General features: G+C 39.2%; 1 long non-coding RNA gene across 1 annotated transcript in view; it reads left to right on the top strand.

Moving 5' to 3' along the window:
- LOC109967144 (uncharacterized) overlaps nt 1-18,907 on the top strand; it is a 32,693-nt gene that overhangs the window by 1,134 nt on the left and 12,652 nt on the right. The gene's annotated exons all lie outside the window — the stretch shown is intronic.

Raw genomic sequence — 18,907 nt, 5'->3', positions numbered from 1 at the left:
GTTGTTTGTTTTCTGTCTTGCTGTTGCTATGCTAATTCCTCAAAACTTGTGGGGTTTGACTTGACAGTTGTCTGCTCATGGTTACTAAAACATCACATAGGCTATAAAAGCTTTGCCTGTCGGTATGAATTAACTGTCCTGTCAGCTATATGAGCAGCTTCTGGCTTGTAAAGACATCATTCATAGTCATGTTGCTGCTTCAAGTCCAAGGTGTTTAGATCTTATTTACTGTCGCTTATGTTTGTTAATGGAGATCACAACAGTAGCAGTGGCTGTTTATATGATAGTTGGCCTTTCCTGATTAAATGTAACAATCACTGGTATTCATCTTCAAACACATTGTTGTAAAGTTTTCATATCTTTGCAACTGGGAACATACTGATCTCTGATTTTATTGATGCTTTCTCTACTCTGCACTGGAACTGATTAGGGAAATACTGCTGCTAATCTGTTTTTGTATGTGAAAATCTTTAGATATTAGCAATCATTAGGCCTACCTGATTTTCAGTCTTCAGTCCGCTTCAGACTCCGGTCCCGTACTTTACAACTGAGCAGTCATATGACTTAAGGTGTAGCTGACTGTATGAGTAACTGAAGGAGGGAATGTCAGTTAAAAGATATTGATTTTAAAGAAACTATTTTTTTGGTGGTATTTGTGTATGCTGCACCAAAAAAAAAAAAAAAAAGTACACGCAGAGATTGGCTAACCACTTGAATAAGAACGTGCTGGATATTAGAATGCGATCACCTCTTTTTCCACTTACACAATACCTTGGCATTCTAATCAAAATTTATTTTTAATTTTTTTTATTTTTCAGATTCAGCTTTTCTTAAAAGCCGCTATGGTCAAAGACACCTTTGTTGAAAATATGCACTAAAACCCGAGAGAGCTCATCATTGTTAGGGCCCACAGTTGGGTCTGTATACCACAGGTCATCTTTCTCTGATGGCCTGAAGATGTGTGATGTGTAGTAGTAATTTTATCCTTTAGTGTGTTTCATGTTCTTTTGAAACTTACAGTGGCTTTTGCTTCTTTATCACAAAGGGGCCTACACAGCACAGAGCTTTGAAAAGAGCTTTCACTTTAACAAGACCTTAATAGTCCAATATGTTTTTGTGCTGGCTTGTAAGTCCATTTATGTGAAGTTTCCTAAAAGAATGGCACCTGTAGCCAATGTGCAGCTGCAGTCTTAAAAGTTATTGCAGATACAGTTGTTTCTGATAAAATAGACTGTAAACTAGTCCTATATCTCTTCAAATTCTTGTTATATCATACAGTAGAGCAAATATTTAACTATTAATTTCAGTCTTGTCTGACTTGTCTTTGTAGTTAATTATTGAAAGAACAGGTTGTTTTGTAAACACATAATTAATTTTATGCATACAGATTTATTTCCTCTCATTTGTGTGCTGATCTTCAGCAGCTGTTGAGTATATTTTCACCATAAGGTGTTGGCCCCAACATCAGATTAATGTAAAAAGTAATATTTTAGGATAATTAGATGTCATGAGTATAATAAATATTTCCAAAATTTTTTATGAAGCTTCAAGTTACTTTATTTGTACTGTGGGTAAATTTATCTTGCAGCAAGATAGTTGTTCATAATAACACACATATAGGCGAATACAACAATGTAATCCTCATAATACAAAAGTGCATAGTGCTCCATATTCACATCATCACTATGGAACTTCAGTGTACAAGTGGCAATAATGAGGCACTAATCTGTTATTTGTGCATTGTTCCTATAACTTGTTGATGCAAATGATGGCTGTTGGGACAATACTGTTGTTATACTGGTCTCATTTACACTTTGGGACTAAAAGACATTGTCCAGAGGGGGAGAACCTGAAACTTGCTGTACAGCGGGTCTGCGTAATCCCTCAGAACTGAGCCAGATGAACGCTTTAACTGTCTAATTATACAGGGTTGCTAAACCTACTGTGTAATGACCAAAATCTTAGTTGTATACATAATTTTCACTTGTGCTCAACTAAGTGTCTCTGCTAGGCTTAATGCAAGTTACTGTACACTGATGTTAAGTATAAAAGATGGTCCTTTAGCAGCTGCAGTTCAGTGTAACAGCTTGACCTCATAATTATGAGATCTTTGTTACTCATAATTATGAGACAATATGCTTGCGTTTTTGGTAAATGCAATGTATGTCCGTACTGGACCATGTGTCTAAAATAAAGTGACCTGGTGATGAGTAAAATGTACTCTAACTGAAATCACAGCCTTCATCAAACCCAGTAAGTCAACATTTATCTGCCAGACAAAGAAAACAGATAATGGCAATATCATATCGCAGCACAGAGAACAGACAATACATTGGAGGGTATTTGGGATTGGAAGGAGAACGTGACTGGGGGGTTTTACATGATGCATCCCCTGTCTGAACTTGTAAAACTATAAAGATTTGGCATAAAGCCTTCAAGTGAGCATTTTACATTAGGATGACATTTTATTGCCGATTTAATTTTGTTACTTTGGGGGATGGAATTCATTTTCACAGATATTGATTGGTTTGTCTGTAAAAATGGATTTTTGAATTAAATGTTATTCACTATAAATGGTGCTATTAAAATAGCCGACGCCCTCCAAGAGAGGCAGCAGATCTACTAGATGCATTCTGTGTAGCAGCTCCAAATCGCTTTGTGATCCTTCACATATATAAAAACTTCATTTCTCTCTAATAGAGGGCTGTAATGCTAGTTTGCCTCATCTGACAAATTGATAGCAAAACAGTGTTAATAAAACTGGAACTATTTTCATTGTGGCATTAATTAAATATCTGCTTGAATAAACAAAGATAACACAAGCTTTAAGTTTGTGGTGAAAAAGTCTTTGAGCTGATTTTTAGAATAAACTCAAAGGACATCAAACCAGGCAGTAACTGTAATAGGGCTAAATGTCCAATGGCTTTTTAAACTACTTAGTTTTTAGATAATAAAGACTTTCTGCCATGCTGGGTTTTGGATTATGCAAAATATAGTTGAGTGGTATACTCAACACAGGGGAACCCCTTAAGTGCAGATGTACAGTAGACTATTTGTCTACTGTACATCATGTTTATCTTCTTCAGCAAAGCCAAATAAAAACATTCAGGCTGGTTTGATTCCCCTGTGCTGACTGGGCATATGTTGAAGTGTCACTGAGGGGGAAAAACAACCAACCTTGAACTGCTTCTCGTAGCCTTAATAGCACCACAGGAATGTGTGTGTATAAAACATGAAAGAGAGGCACTGTGAAGCAATTTGTCCTGTGAAAGGAAAGCAGCGTGACTACAGTTGCTTTACCATTATTCAGTTCAAGTTTTATTTATATGGTGCACACAAACTACAATATGGAAAGGCGTGGGGATGGGGTCATCAAGTCCTGCTGTTTGACCTGTGGACATTAACATTTAGTAAAACAATATGATTATGAAAACAATAACCCACAAGTTACTATTTCACATTTAAAAGTACAGAGTTTTAGATGCTTGGTTCATTTTATTATTAGTAATACAAAATCCATATTTAATTTGCATTTCTTTCACTTTATTAGTAAACTACATAGCTCTAATAGTTTGTACATGCAGTAGTGTCACAATCTATAAAAGAAGGCAAAGTCTCTTCACACTCCGTAATTTTTCATTTATTTTGGTAGGATTTTGTTTATTTTATATGCATTTCATCAAGGGTTGGAATAAACATGCTCCCAGGATTTAAGACCAGATGAAACAAAACTCTTAGCCTAGAGATTTCTAAAAAACTAGAAGTCAGGCAGGTTAATCTTTTCCTTAAATCAACTGTGTTATCTTCTCTTAAGTTGCCACTTACTATAATCTGTTTATCTGCCCACAGCATAAAGGATTTAAGTCCAAGGCCAGGTGGGGGAATCATAATACAGGGACACAGGTTTAAGATGCCCTGTTGCAGTAACCCTTAAACTTCTGTCAGCCTTCATCCATTTTATCTGATTTATCTAGTCCCATTATCCAGAGCTTTGACCTTATTTTAAGATATGTCATCAATAGTAACTGGAAACATGACAAGTTTTTCCTTTTTTTTTTATTTATTTATTTTTAAATTCATTTTATTTTGTGTTTTGGGAATCTAACAATTTGGGTACAGCAAGCCAAGCAATGCATTTATTTTTGATTACCAACTCTTCCATATATTTATCATATTTCTTTTAACCCTATAAGCCCGGCGCCTGTTTTGGGGATTTAAATCGACGGCGCCTCCCTGGTGCTGGTAATCAAGGTATCAAGCCTGAACGCACAGCAGTGTGTCATCTACATATAATGGCATATTGAGGTTTGTTGAGCCATCAAACACCCTTTGAGCGCCTTCAGTAATGCAGCTGGTCTTTAGTGGGACAAACCGTCTTAAACATCAAAGGTCTGAACATAGATTCTGCTGGTACCTATGCTGCTTCAAAATTCATTTGCAGTAACACTTTATGGAACTGTAGTTTGCACTGCATTTTCTGGGTTTTATTTAGGTAGAGATCTCAGCTACGTATTCACAGTGAGTGTATATGATTTTCAGCATGATTCTCTATTTTGGATTTATCTAATGCCATGTGCAGAATGATAGGAACATGAGGGCAACTGCATTAATTTCCTCTTGGAAAATCTTTGGGGCTTAGCCACTTGTCCTGCAGACAGTACAGAATTATGATGTCAGTATGTACAGTAATGAATAGTTATCCAATTTCATGAAGTGAAGTCACAACAGACTCACCCCAGGCTTTTGGGTATGTAAGTGTATGTCTGCATGCTAATGAGGTCTAAATTGTAGCTGAACTGTGAATATTGAATAAGATCGTAGTGACTCCTGAGTGTCTTCAGGCGGGGGTGCATTGTACACCAGGGCCTCTTCTGGTTCACTTGTAACAACTGCTCTGATTCAACATATCAATTCTTTTTCAGTCTGTGATTAAGCCTCCCATTCTTAACCCAGCAGGTGTGTCTGTGAATGTGTCATCCACCTGCTGGCTTTGGCCCAGGGGCTAAAAAAGCTGAATTGCTCCCCAGGTAACCACATGTCTGCTGAAGACATAAAAAATATTTCATCCTAAATTACCCCCAGAGTTCTGCTGTGCCAGCTCTCTGCAACAACACAAGGTTGGCGTCCTAGCCTATTTGAACTCAGTCCCTCAGATTGTCATTAGGGCCCAGTCCAACCCCACAGAGCGGAGACGAGCTGGACATGCAGACTCCATCCATTGACTTTATCATTTTTGCTTCGGTGGACATTTCCTCTCTCACAGGGAGTTGCCAATAAATCCCTCTCATGCATCCAACATTTTAGTAAGTGCTCTTGAAATTTCATTCCATTATCAAGATGGAAAATGAGCAACAACTGCAAACAATATTGCTTTTTGCATTATGAGCTCTGCAGAACTGATAATACTGCACTGATTACAATCTGCAGAGAAGCTGGTTATAACTCGGCTACTGTTGAAATGTCACCTTTATATTATGATGGGACTGTGAATTGTCTCTTATCATGGCTTTTGGAGCAAACTACAGGGTTGACGGTTACTAAAGGCCTTGTTTAGACCGTAGAATGGTGCCACGCATGTTGAAGAGGCTGCTTATAACCAGGAAATGATGATGGCCATATGAAGAGTTTTTCAATCAAGTGTATTCAGCCCTGCTACGCTCGTTTCAACTATGTTTAATAATAGAGTTAAACTGCAAAGAAAACTTTTTAAAGAAATAGTTTGGGATTCTTCAAGTTGGTGTTAAAACAATATTGATGCATCCCTGTGTACTTGAGAATAGGTCATTGTCACTTTTCCTACTCTCCATCCGGAATGTGACTGGGCTGCACAAAATGAGGGGCAAACTACACAACTTCTGTTGTGTGCAAAAATTCTCCCCAAAGTTTGTTTGAGTCTCAGATGCAGCTTCAGCTGTCCCACTAAGCTAAATCGAGTTGGCATCTTTTATGTTGCAGTCTATTTAAAAAAAAAAAAAAAAAAAAAAAGAAAGAAAAACTTTTCCCTGTTATTTCAGTGGACTGTACCTTGTAAAGCTTCAGTTTTTTAAAGTGTCTCATCCAGCTACTGGGTTTCCCTCTGTGTTGCCTACAAATAATGAATTCTAGATTTCGTGTGAACATGTTTTACGGTGTGATAGGAATTTGATTGGCTTGGAACTAGACCATAAAAAAATCTCATCTAAATTGGCTGCTCAGATTTGTTAAAAAAAAAATCTTAACAGCTTTAGTATGCTGTCTGTGTGCACAAAGTTAATTCAAGACGAAGGGTTAGCAATTTTACTTGATATGGATTTGTGTGCGCACACACACACACACACAGAGTAACATGGCTCCATACAGGTGTCTTCAGATATTGAAACCCATTTGCTCAAATTTCTGAAACTGACAGGAACTGCTACCTTCGCCTTGCACTCCTGGTCTTTCACTTTTTCTTTAGAGAGAACACAAATCCAGTTTTAAAGGTGGCATGATCTGAGGTCATCGTAAAACCACGTGGGGGAAGGAAAGAGATGTGAAATAATTCAGGACATGGGTGTTGAAAATGTTTCACCTGGCTTTAAATAAATCTGCAGTAGTTTCATTAAGGACTTGGGTTTTATGCCTTTGCTGCCTTAATCATTTTAAGGTGCAACAGCAATTTTCTGACAAAATGTCATTTTTTCTAACATCTAAGCTGTACCTTTTCATCTGCTCAAGGTCAGTCCCTTGATTGGTTACTCTTGTGTGAAGAAGTATATATTTCACATGCCTAGTATATTTAAGTCAGTTTATGTGCCCAGTCAGTGCAAGTTGGTAGACAAGCTTAATAAAAGTGCACAGGCCAACCAGCGTTTTCACATAAATGAGATCGGTTTCCTTCAATGAGTAACATGTATCATAGGGGCTCGTTTTTGACATTGCATAAAAGCTAGCTCTTGGTGAGAATACACAAGCGCAGAAAGAAGTAACTGATCTTAGTCATGCCCTCTTTTATTTATAACAGAATAGGAAACTCCAAATGGAACTGCCAGGCACTTGTACTGAGCTGTGATGGTGTTTTAATATTCATGTCCCTTCTTGTAATGGTCAAGTGTCAGTGTTACACAGCGGAGGCACGGTCCCACCTGCGATAAGCATCCAAATGGAAGAGCACAAACAAACATTAAAAGACATGTTTGTTATGTATGAGTTCTGTGGATGGCTTACATTGGCACCCATGGGAGAAGAGTCTGTGGCTGCAGAGACACAATAACCAGAGGCAGTGGGGAATCTGAGACTTCATATCACTGATATAATAAAATTCACTTCCAGATATTGTGGAGATATGGTATCTGCTCTCCTCTGTCAGCCTGTCAAAATACAGGAGCCTCTATAATCTACCGATAAGCTATGTTCTCAAGCTGTCCAGACAATCCTTTTTCACTGTACCTTTCAATCATGTCACAGATTGAGTTAAAGAAACAAATAGAGCCAAACTAAAGTTCCTCTCCCCTTCCTTGTGGATGACAGAATAATAAAAAGGGCTTCTGGAGCTGCTCCATCACAGCTGGGAGAGCAGGTGGTGGGAAGAAGCCCTCAGGAAACTCCAGTGGAGCAGACCTGGCCTGTAGGCAGCCTCAGGTACTGCCACTGTCTTGCCAAAATGACAGGCACGAAACAATTTTACTTTTGCTTTGATAACTCCATTCTGGGGTTAGTAGACCAATGAGGTGATTTGCAATTTTTTATTTTCTTTCTGCTAAATATCATTTGGTCCAGACACTGGCATTTAAGTGGGTCACCATTCTTGCTTGCTGCAACAGTGATGAAACTGTCTAATTTCTGATTAGTGTCTGATTTCTCAAATTAGTGGAGGAACCGAGTACTGTAGTACACAACAAGGCTTCTTCACATGTTGCTTGAGGCTACACACTCGCGTGCCCGTACTTTCACAGATACATTTGAGTCGACAAATCTGAAAACTACATTCACAGCATGTTTTGTTTTGTCAGGTCTCTTGCTTCACTGACAGTTCCTTCTTGGCGTTTACTGTACCTCCAAAGATGAAGTGGAGAACAGCTTGTATTTCAGCACTTTTCACTGCTCCGAGTGCACCCCTGACAGTAATTGTAGTCTGTGGTATCAGTGTAAGACTGGGCTCCCTCCTTGAGATGGAAATAATTTTCATGTCACGCCTGCAAAAGTAAAACGACAAGAATTTGACATCAATGCCTTTTTTTTTCTTTTTTTTTTTTCTTTTTAATGGGTTGATGTTACTGAGACAATGATGGGACATGCAACCTGCTATTGTCAAAAATGTTGGTGTCTGCCTTGAAAACCCCGTTCTGTTTTCATTAAACTCATTCAACTTATTGTTTTATCATTTGGTTGCTGACAAGTAGAAAATTGAGGATTTATTTTGTCATGGTATAACTAGAATAAATTCTACCACTAAACTCCCCACCTATAACTGCCACTGAATAAATTACTGCAAAAGTACACTATATAGTTGAATGGAGCAGCCATCTTGTGTACCAGTAGTTAGGAGCTTTTTCAAAAATGGTGATCAAGATTCCCTGGATGCTCTTCTTTCATAATAATTGAACTTCTTTAAGTTAGTTGTGAACTGCCTATATTGGTGATCCTCTGCCTTTTTGCTAGTGTCTCAACAACTTAGGAGATTGCTTGCTATAATAATAACAATAATGCTTTATTTATATAGCACTTTACAACCCGCAAAAGGAGCACAAAGTGCTTCACAGAACACATAAAAAAACTAGCATAACAGACCTTAAAAAGAAGTAAAGGACATATCGACAAGATGGATGATAAAACGTCAACAAAAGAGATATCTGGATTAGTTGTCAAAGGCCTGTCTGAAAAGGTGTGTTTTTAGAGTTGCCTTAAAAGGGGCCAACTCTGTTATGGACCATATTTTTAGAGGTAACGCGTTCCACAGCCTAGGGCCATAACTGCTAAAAGAGCGATTGCCCCATTTTTTTGCAACGAGAGCGTGGGGTGACTAGAAATAGGTGGTCGGCAGAGCGTAGGGCTCTATAGGGAGAGTAGACAGATGCACTATGAGGGGGCGAGGCCATTAATAGATTTAAAAACAAATAAGAGCACTTTAAAATCTATTCTAAATTTCACTGGAAGCCAGTGCAACAAGAAGAGAACAGGAGCGATGTGAGCATACCTAGGAGTACATGACAGGAGCTGAGCTGCAGCATTCTGTACAAGTTGTAGCTTCCGAAGGAGGGATTTTGAGATACCGATGTAAAGGGCATTACAGTAGTCCAGTCTGGACGTAATAAAAGCGTGAATTGCTTTTTCTAAATCTCTACATGAGACAAGAAGGGCTTCACTTCTGCTAGCATCCTCAAATGAAAGAAGCTGGTTTTAACTACGGAGCGGATCTGTTTATCAAAGTTAAAACTGCTGTCAAATATTACTCCAAGGTTTTTAACAGTATCAGTGACTGAAGAGGTCAGGGCACCGAGCTTGGGTCTCAGGGTGGCCAAGTCTGGACCGAAAGCGATGTACTTGGTCTTGCTCTCATTTAGGTGGAGAAAGTTTTGAGCGAGCCAGAGTTTGATGTCATGGATACAGTTAAAAAGGGGAGTGAGAGCACTGGAGTCACATTGGGTCAGGGGCATATAGATCTGGACATCGTCTGCATAAAAATGAAAATGCACATTATGCCTTGATATAATTGGACCAAGTGGTAACATATACAAAGAAAAGAGTAACGGGGCCAGGATCGAACCTTGAGGGACCCCTGAGTTGAGGGGTGCCACTGTAGAGGAAAAACTCCCCAATGGTGACAGAAAAGGTCCTATGAAATATTTAGGTAAACTGGCAAATGTTAACCTCTAGAGTCCCTGCGTCCTCATATGAGGACCGCACAGCTTGGGTTTCCAAAGCTCAGGACTCTAGAGGTTAATGTTTTCAGGTTAAACTAAGTGAATGTGGAAAATATCACTGATAAATGTCAGCAGGTGAGTGTTTTCATTGAGAGCCAGTTACCAGGCTGATGCGTTTGGCTCACTGTACCTACAGCAGGTACAACCTTGCAGAGCAGCTAACGTGGGTATCATAGCATTTGTTTGGGTTTTGTTAGTCTGCTTAGACACAGTGCAAAGTAGTATGACTTGGGCATGTAGACTTTGTGGGTATCTCCAGATGTCGCTGTTATTTTTGTGCATGAATGTGCAGCGCTATAAAGTCTGAAAGGCTCAGTGAAGTTGAATCTAGATCAAAGTGAGATGAGTGAAAAATGTACTCTTGGCCATTACTGCTCTCATCTCTCTGAAAACAGCTGAGGCCATCACAATGATCAATCATGACAACAGCACAGTAAATGAAGAATTGTCTTCTTTGGGTAATCATGTTGCTTAGATAGTGCAGTGCGGCATGATGTCAACACACAACTGCAGCCAGAGGAAGATGTGGCTTTTTAACAGTTACATTTTACAGTAATGGGAGAAACAAAAATTGTTTGGTAGAACAGTTTATATAATCGCATGAATCCTATGCCATTTCAGCTGTAATTCGTGTTCTAAGTTGTTGCATTATACCTTACGATACGGCACAGTGTTTTCTACGTAATGCATTTTGAGAACAAAACTCAAAAACAGACTGTGATTCACAGGTTTAATAAGAACCAGAAATGCCTCACATAAATGGACAAAATATAGAGTTATAACCAATCAGCAGTAAAAGTAGCAATACTATGGTGTAAAAATAGTCTTAGAACTGAAAGTCCTGCATTCAGAATGTTACTTAAGTAAAGGTATTGGCATCAAAAGGTACTTAAAAGTATTGGCATCAAAAGGTACTTAAAAGTATTGGCATCAAAAAGGTACTTAAAGTAATGAAAATAAAAGTACTCGGCATCTAGAAGGGCACATTTCACATGTATGTTTGATATTGGATCAGGTAAATGTAGTGGACTGAAAAGTACAAAAGCTGCCTCTAAAATGTAGTGAAGTACTGTAACAGAAAATGAAACTAAAGTACAGATACCTCATAATTAAACATAAGTACAATACTTGAGTAAATGTGTTTAGTTAGGTAGTTTGTCTGCCATCCAGTTTGGTGTGTTTGTGGTTATTTTGTTTGAGACCATCATTTAACAAAGGTAAACACTGTGGACAGTTGTGCATAATGGCACTGCTCACTGAAGCGGCACTGCTCAAGTAGAAGGCTGCAGATTAATCAGCGTTATCAGTCCTGCTGCCTTCAGATGGCTGCAGGGATGTAACGAACTTAAAGCTGTTTGGTGGACAAGTACTGTAAGAATCACTCATGGATCAGAGCAGACTGATTTACTGGTGGTTGTGCTTTTAACCACACTAACCAAAAGCATTTCCTGCTGGGGGAGTGCTTGGTTAAATTATTTTATTATTATTTTAAATAGGCGATGAATTATTGTTGTGCCTTTGTATTTTCTTTGCTGCTGTTTAACATCAACATATAACATATATAAAATGACATTTGGCACCTCGACATCAAAGCCAGCCAGACATGATAACTTCATGTCAAGGACTTCACTGTCCTTTGAATTATTATATTATCTATTACTTTTTTGGTGGTTTGTCTGCATTATGTAGTCCTTAATACAATATACTCTTTTCCTTGTATGTTGAACAAGGAGTGAACATGGAGTACTCATCTGACAGCACTGTTCACAGTAAAAGCCGCCTCCTCAAAACATTTATCCCTTAAAACAAAGAAAACCTATTGTTATAGGGCATTATATTAATTGCATCCTTTCAGCGCAGCAAAACATGACTTCTACACCCGCCTTGTCATCATGGGAAAAACTACAAAACTTCAAGTTCTGATATTTAGAAATGATGACGCTCCTGAAATAATCATCTGTTTTTTGTCATCAAGACAATACAGTGCATCTCCAACAGTGTACACAGAATGTTGTTTGAGGTTAGGATTAGAGACACATGATTAAACTTGTCGTGCTGCACACTGGGTTTTGTATATGATCATTGTCGCTCCTGCTGATGCTTTCATTTTGCAGTGCCACTACCATTACGGGCATAATTGCATCTTCAAACCACCCAGAGAATGCGCCCTTGTTGCGAAATCCATTAGCACACCACAACACTCTGCCCCTGGGAAGAGGACGGGGGTTTCCAACAAGCTTGATATCACTCTGCGAGAGTGAATACAACATGGACACTTTTTGCCTCTCTGCCTGCTGTTCATTGATTGTCTCACTGAGATGAGAGAAAGAATGACTCACTTAGGTTTAAAAGGCCTTGTACAACAAAATATTACAACTTCTTGTGTATTTCTCAGCACTAGGAGGTCTTGAGAACACAGAAAAAAGTTTTTGACATTGGTTTGTCACAGCAGCTACTGGAAGGAGTTTGACCTAAGACCCACAACCTCTGTAATATTTTCACTTTTTTATTCTATTAGGCTTTCAGTTATGTGATTCTCAGTGCATCGTGAAGAGCGTTTCTCTATTTTCTCATGCAGGTCTCTGGAGAAAGCCGTTGCTCTTAGGTCTTTTCCATCTCCTTCCCACACTGCTTTTTGTCTGTTATGTAATGCTTACACACCACCTGAGAGCACCAGTTCTTCTAGCGACAGGGGGAATCTTGTAAACAACCAGTCATTTTTATTTTGCACTAAGCTTCATATTAACTTTACACACACACAACCTCAAACTTGAGACAAGTCAAAACTTTTATAAAAGGAGAAATGAGCTCTGGAATATTACAAGAGCTCAAGCAGTATATGGAGTTCCAATAATACGAAATATAATTCACTCTGCACGTCGTACATCATGCAGGAAATTAAAGTGGTCTTTTCTCACAATTACAGCGCACTGAGGCGGGGAACGAGTGAAAGTTGTCTGTCGTCTCAACATTGGAAAGCTTATCTGACACTCAAGGGGAAGGACAATAACCAGCACAAGCTAGGCTAGTGGTGAAACATTTATGAAGAGTTTGCATGAAAAGTTCTACTGATGCAAACCTCTGGCTGAGAACAGACTTCGGTGAAAATGGCCCCCTAAACAAAAACATGTATATCACATTAGTAAGTGCTGTTACCAAGTGGTAATTCCGGGCTCGGTGGTTAGCAATGTTTGCCACGTGATCCATCAATCTGGTTTAGAATGAAGGATCTCAGAAACTGGTAGATTGTCTTAAACATGTTGGTGTGCTGATGCATACGCACACATTTGTTTTCATTCCTTGTGGGGACCTAACATCGACTTGCACTAATTTCTTGGAGACTTACCCTAATCTTGACCATAACCACTACTTGCCTAACCTTGATGTTACCCTAATATTAAGCAAATCATCACCCTAAAGGTCAGGAAATGCTGATGCTGGTCCCCACAAGGATGGCCAAGTCTCCACAATGCAAGTGTAGCCCCAGCAATGTGACTAATAACACACACACACACCATATAACTCTGTTAGGATTCCCAGCTGGTCATTTTTTCCATATTGTACTCGTTTCTCTCTGTCCTTGTTTCCTGTGCCTTTGTAAACTATGACCTGTCCAATAAAAGGAAAATGTTTGAAGTATACATATATCCAGGAACTGGAAATAGCAAAACTGGATATTGCAAAATGTTTTCTAAATAATTACAGTTCACTCCTGAGATGACACATTGACACTGGCAGCGAGAGACAGTGCAGTAAGCTCCATTAGCTACTGATAGCAAGAGTCTATCTATTGCTAAGTGATATAAATAAATATAACCGTGTCCATATGGCCTCTTGGTTGTTAAGTTACTGAGCACACACACACACACACACACACACACTGTAGTACGGATAGCACTGTTGGCCTTGCCAGGAAAATCTACTGCTCCAGGAACAGCTGTTTGCTGGTGTCCCTTGTGGCCCTCTGCCAAGCAAAATGTGTGTGTCAGCCCACGACCACATACACCCACATAGCGTGGTGAGCTGTGTTCAGCACAAATGAGTAAATAAATGAAATGAAGAAGTTTATTCAACACCTAATCTGCCTCCCAAGGGCACAGCAGCTAGCGACTCTTAAAACGTTTAATGAAGGAATATTAGAAAAGAAAAGGAAGGAGGATGATTGTTGAAAGAAATTTCTGGTTGAGGAGAATGGAACTGTAAACACGGTTAAAAAACAAAGTATTATGAGGAAATGAGCTGCTTGCATGACAGCACAAATCAGTGGGAGGCATTCTCTGCTAATGGAAAGTCGGGCCCCATACGGAGGACCTTATCAATCATGGAGATAGAGCTGCCACTATATTGACTACGCACCAAACAAACAACATCTAGGATGAGGCCTAAGTGCTATTCCCAATATGTGCCACATTGTAGATCATTCCTCTGCCACCATTTCTGGGGTGCACATTGAATTATTGAGAATGTGTGTGTGTGAATGCACGGCATGTTTTGCTTTGAAAGACCCATAGAACGTTCCTCCGTTGTTGGGTTACAAAGCAAACATTACTTAAAAAGAGAATTTATTGTAAAAGTGAAACAATCCTTTGAGACTAATTTTATAAGCTGTGCAAAGTGTGTGGGAGACTATAAGCTAATAACATTTGATTAATTCAAAACTTCCGCTGCTGACCACTGGCTCAGTCCCAATCCTCAGCAAAATGTGAGACTGAAAGTGATTGTGTTGTGTTTTATGAGTCATATTTGACTCCACTAATATTTCTGCAATAGCTTGTATATCCCAGTGAACACTGGCCTGACTTTCACAGCTTAATTCAGCAACTGATAATACAGTTTTATGTAATTGCTATTTATTCTTTATATTTTCTGAAAGTTGCTAAGCAACATAGCGAGGGATAAAAGGTAAATAATATAAATTAATACTTTAAATAGAATTCCATTTGCCGGTGAATTTTTTTTTTTTTTTTCCCACTGATAGTGAGACTTTAAACTGGGCTGAAGAAAAACGTTACAAACCCAGATGCAGGTCTCCATTGTATGAGGGTTTTTCTAGAACACACACATACGCTGGTCTTTCTTTAGGGTTGAGGACAGTCAGTGACATAATGCATTCATTAGCCCTTACCTTTACCTTGACCATCACAACTATTGTAAATGTCTAACCCTAAAACCAAGTTTTAACCCTCAAACATTTCTTTAAGGTGTGAGGATCAGGTAAAATGTCCTCCACAGTGATGGTTTTGAGCTCAAATTTGCTCACATAAGCATAGAGAGAGAGAGAAAAACATACACGTGTGTGTGTGTGTGTGTGTGTGTGTGTGCACGCGTGCAGTAACTGTAAGACCTTGGGAAGCATGAGGTGGACCTGTGTGTTCTTTTTCTGGCTGACCTGTTTTGCTCAGTAGTCGTGTGCGATGCATGATGTTTGCTGCTTAATTTAGCAATCACACTGCACTGGAAGACTCTCCTTATAATCATGAACAGAGTCTGTCTGGTTTCAAGATTATAGCTGAAGACAATAGTATGCACATGTTTGGTCCTCCTGTGCATTATGTACCTTCATGTTCCCATTAAGCACAGTATAGTTTTGAACCTAGCTGCTGTGCTATATTTTACTGGTGTAAACTTCATAACAAATAGGCAATTATATATATGATTTCCAAAATTCGTAGGGAAATGGAAACTTCTGTGGCCCCTGGGCATCTGGAACACTCTTTACTTGTTCGGTGATCTAGCCTAGAATGGCATAAATCCAGCTCCAGATGCTCTGACAGTGTTCTACATCAAAACTGTCTGATTTGGCGTAACTAAAGTGTTGTAATTTCCATTGTTCCTGTACCCATTTCCTCTCAACCTGCATTGTCAACTTTTGCTTCAGTTAGCAGTTTCCTGTATTTCCCAGAATGGCTTTTCACAGCATTCAACAAAAGGCTTTTCTGTGCTGTAAACATGTAAGTGGAAAGAGCGACGGCAGCACTTCAGCAAGTCTGAGAAAAGCAGAGAGAGAACAATGCCATGTAGCTGTACAACTATTCAACACTGGCACAGAACGCTGAGCCCAGACAGAAGCCTTGCATGTTTTATTCCCAGGACTGACACCAAAACCTGATATTAACTTTCTTTATTTGCATTTAGTTCCCATGTAAATACAGTAAAATGCTGAAAGTATATGGGCAACTAAACATTACACCTGTACCGTGTGATTGCTGAACGTCTGAAGGTCCAAGGACTATCAGGCTGAATTTTGGTGACGGATCAAATGTAGGACCCTGTGGTGCAAACATTTAACTTGACTTAACAGCCGACTCCAAGTTCTTAGTTTGTAAGGAGCATTTTATCAGTGGGCCTACAAAAACAGACCAGTGAGTGAGATTAGTGGTTCAGAAATTATGGTTTTGGTGTTTGTGGAGTGGCTCTGCTGGTCAGCGCTTCCACACATGGAGCACAGCCAGGAGAGGCTGTGGGGGAGAGCATGACATTTGTTTAATCTTTCCTGGGTTTCAGCCCTGTTGTGGAAATGCAAATCACAATGCACTCAAGGGAATTTTACCCCAGGGTCAGTTCTGGGTTTTAGTTCCTGGGAATCAAAAGTACCAGGGACCTTCTAATGGAAACGCAGCTTTTGTTAATGACCGTATTGTTATACATGCATTGTTGAAGAGGAAAGGGCATTATTAAATCCACAAAGATGGACATGGATTCATAGTATCATTGTAGAGTATGCAGTGGGATTAAGTTTTCCCCTACGTCGACCAAAGGGCCTTGTCCAAACTGTGCCTAATAATCACCAGATTAAAACAAACAAACAAATGTACTTTTGGCCGTGCAGTATATCCTTATAGGATTTCACATAGTATGTGTAACTTGTTCTACAGAAGCAAGGGTCAGTGTGAATAATGCATAAGAAATGCATTGAACAGTATAGTCACTGAAGCCATGTCAAACATCACAGCGACACAAAAAAACGTGGAAATAAAAGCTTAATTTTTTTCCCCCTCCAAATATGCCAATAAGAGCCTGTCTCCAGCTGCACCCAATCAGTGCATCTCACATCCTCTGTTGGATGCCATCATTGGGTCATGGGGTTAATGATTTTGTGCTTTGTGAAATCAGATTTATTATCTGAGCATGGATTAATTTGTCAGTATTGTGCCATCCATTAAAGCACTACCAAGCAAAGCCTTAATTAGTAGAATGTTAATTGCAGTGATTACCAGCCTTCTCTTGAGGACTTGTGAATGGGTGGAGGAGCAGAACTCGCCACCAACTTTGGGGAGCACCGCAAACTAAGCGTGGTTCTCTGAGAAGTTGTACACTGTGACAGTATGTGGAGCCCCCACACTCTGTTTCCTCTGCGATGTGATTTCTTTAATCTCTTTGGATAGCTTGAACAAAACTGCTGAGTGACTGCTCAAGTGTTGTTCACATAGATAATGTTCTGTGTGGAATACTGCAACAAATTAAATTATTCCCACTAAAGGAGTATTGTGTTGGGAGGCTGGAAGCGAGTGCCGCTCCAATCTTGTGGAAGAGACACAAAGACAACCCAAATACACAGTCAGCTCTGTAGGCTGCACATGTGTTTGTTTGTCTGAGACACTGATATGAATACACAGTCAGATGAAAGACCAGAAGGTTGCTTTTGGACTTGAGGGCAGAACTGAGATATAGCAGTCAGACGTGTGCTAGCTTATCTCGAGCTTTGCTGAACTTTGTCTTTTTGTGGGCTGTTCCAGTAAAGTCATGCTGCTTCACTTGTTTCTAATTGTAATATTATATTTTGAATATTGCTTTTAAAGGATTTCTTTTTTTGGGGGGGGAATGAATTATTGTTTTGTCCATCTCTTATATTGTCAGCTGTTTTTAATAGTCCACCTAATGCCCATGTTTAATTTGTAAAAGTTCTTCTGGAGAGGGTTATCTGCCTCAGATTTGAACATCAGAGAAGGAGAAGTTGCAAAACGAAAGCTTCAGTTTTTGAAGGCAGCCTGATGTTGCTCTACAAGCTCACAGCTAGGGTTGAATCGGTATGAGATTTTCACGGTATGATACCTGTCTCAGAAAATATAATGGTATATGGTATTGCACAATTACTATCATTATCAGCTACAATGACCCTCAAAAGAATGGAAGAAAAAAGGGTCCTATTTTATTACAAGCGACTGAGCCAGTTGATAGAGCTGGATTACAGCACTAGATTGACCCCAAAGAATAAACAGTTAAAGATGATTTAAAGAAATGGCATATAACATGTTATATAACTAGCATGTTGGTTTGCATTTTAGCACCAGTAGCAGACGTATTCACATCTTTTTCTTAAGTAAAAGTATCACAATGTAAAAGTAAAATAAAGGATAAAATTGATGAGATACCACTTCAAATAATGTGCTGCTGTATTGTTTTCAGTGTGACACAGGTGATTTACACATCACTATTTTCACTTTTAATTTTGATTTATTTTACATACCATCCCAACTTCTTCTGATTTGGGGTTGTATACTGTATATTATATTATTATAAAAATGGGTGTTTGCATGTTTGTGTGATAATTTAGGAGTAGGACAGAGCAGTGGGATGTTGTCTGACAACTGGACCAATCAGGAAGTGAGAGCAGCTTAGTCTTTAGCTTAATTCCCAACTTGTGTGGGATACATATTGATTCTGGCCTTGTGAAGCCATCCATCTTCCACCAATGAGCCCTGGTGCTCTCAGCCTCTGAGCTTGCAGTGTGTATTTAAGCAGTTGATGGCTATCACATCAGATATAACAAATCAATTGTGGGCAGCTTTATGGAATATAATTAATGGTTTTGAGTGCAGCCTATGGTTAGCTACAGTATAATTAAGCGGGTTTATTTGTAGCTTCTAAGCTGCTGTACTTGGTTCCCTGAGATAAGAATGTGTGTGGGTGGTGGGAGGCAGACAAAGCGCAGGGAGGTCAGGTTTTTCCTCAGTGGAAAACATGTCAGTTACATTTAATTGAAAGGGTGCATGTTGCATGTTTGCAACTGCAGACCTGCAGTTGCC

The sequence above is a fragment of the Monopterus albus genome, unplaced genomic scaffold, assembly GCF_001952655.1.
Source record: "Monopterus albus unplaced genomic scaffold, M_albus_1.0 scaffold126.1, whole genome shotgun sequence".
NCBI lineage: Eukaryota > Metazoa > Chordata > Actinopteri > Synbranchiformes > Synbranchidae > Monopterus > Monopterus albus.
The sequence above is the reverse complement of the archived record's forward strand: the minus strand, read 5'-3'. Positions and strand labels throughout refer to the sequence as shown.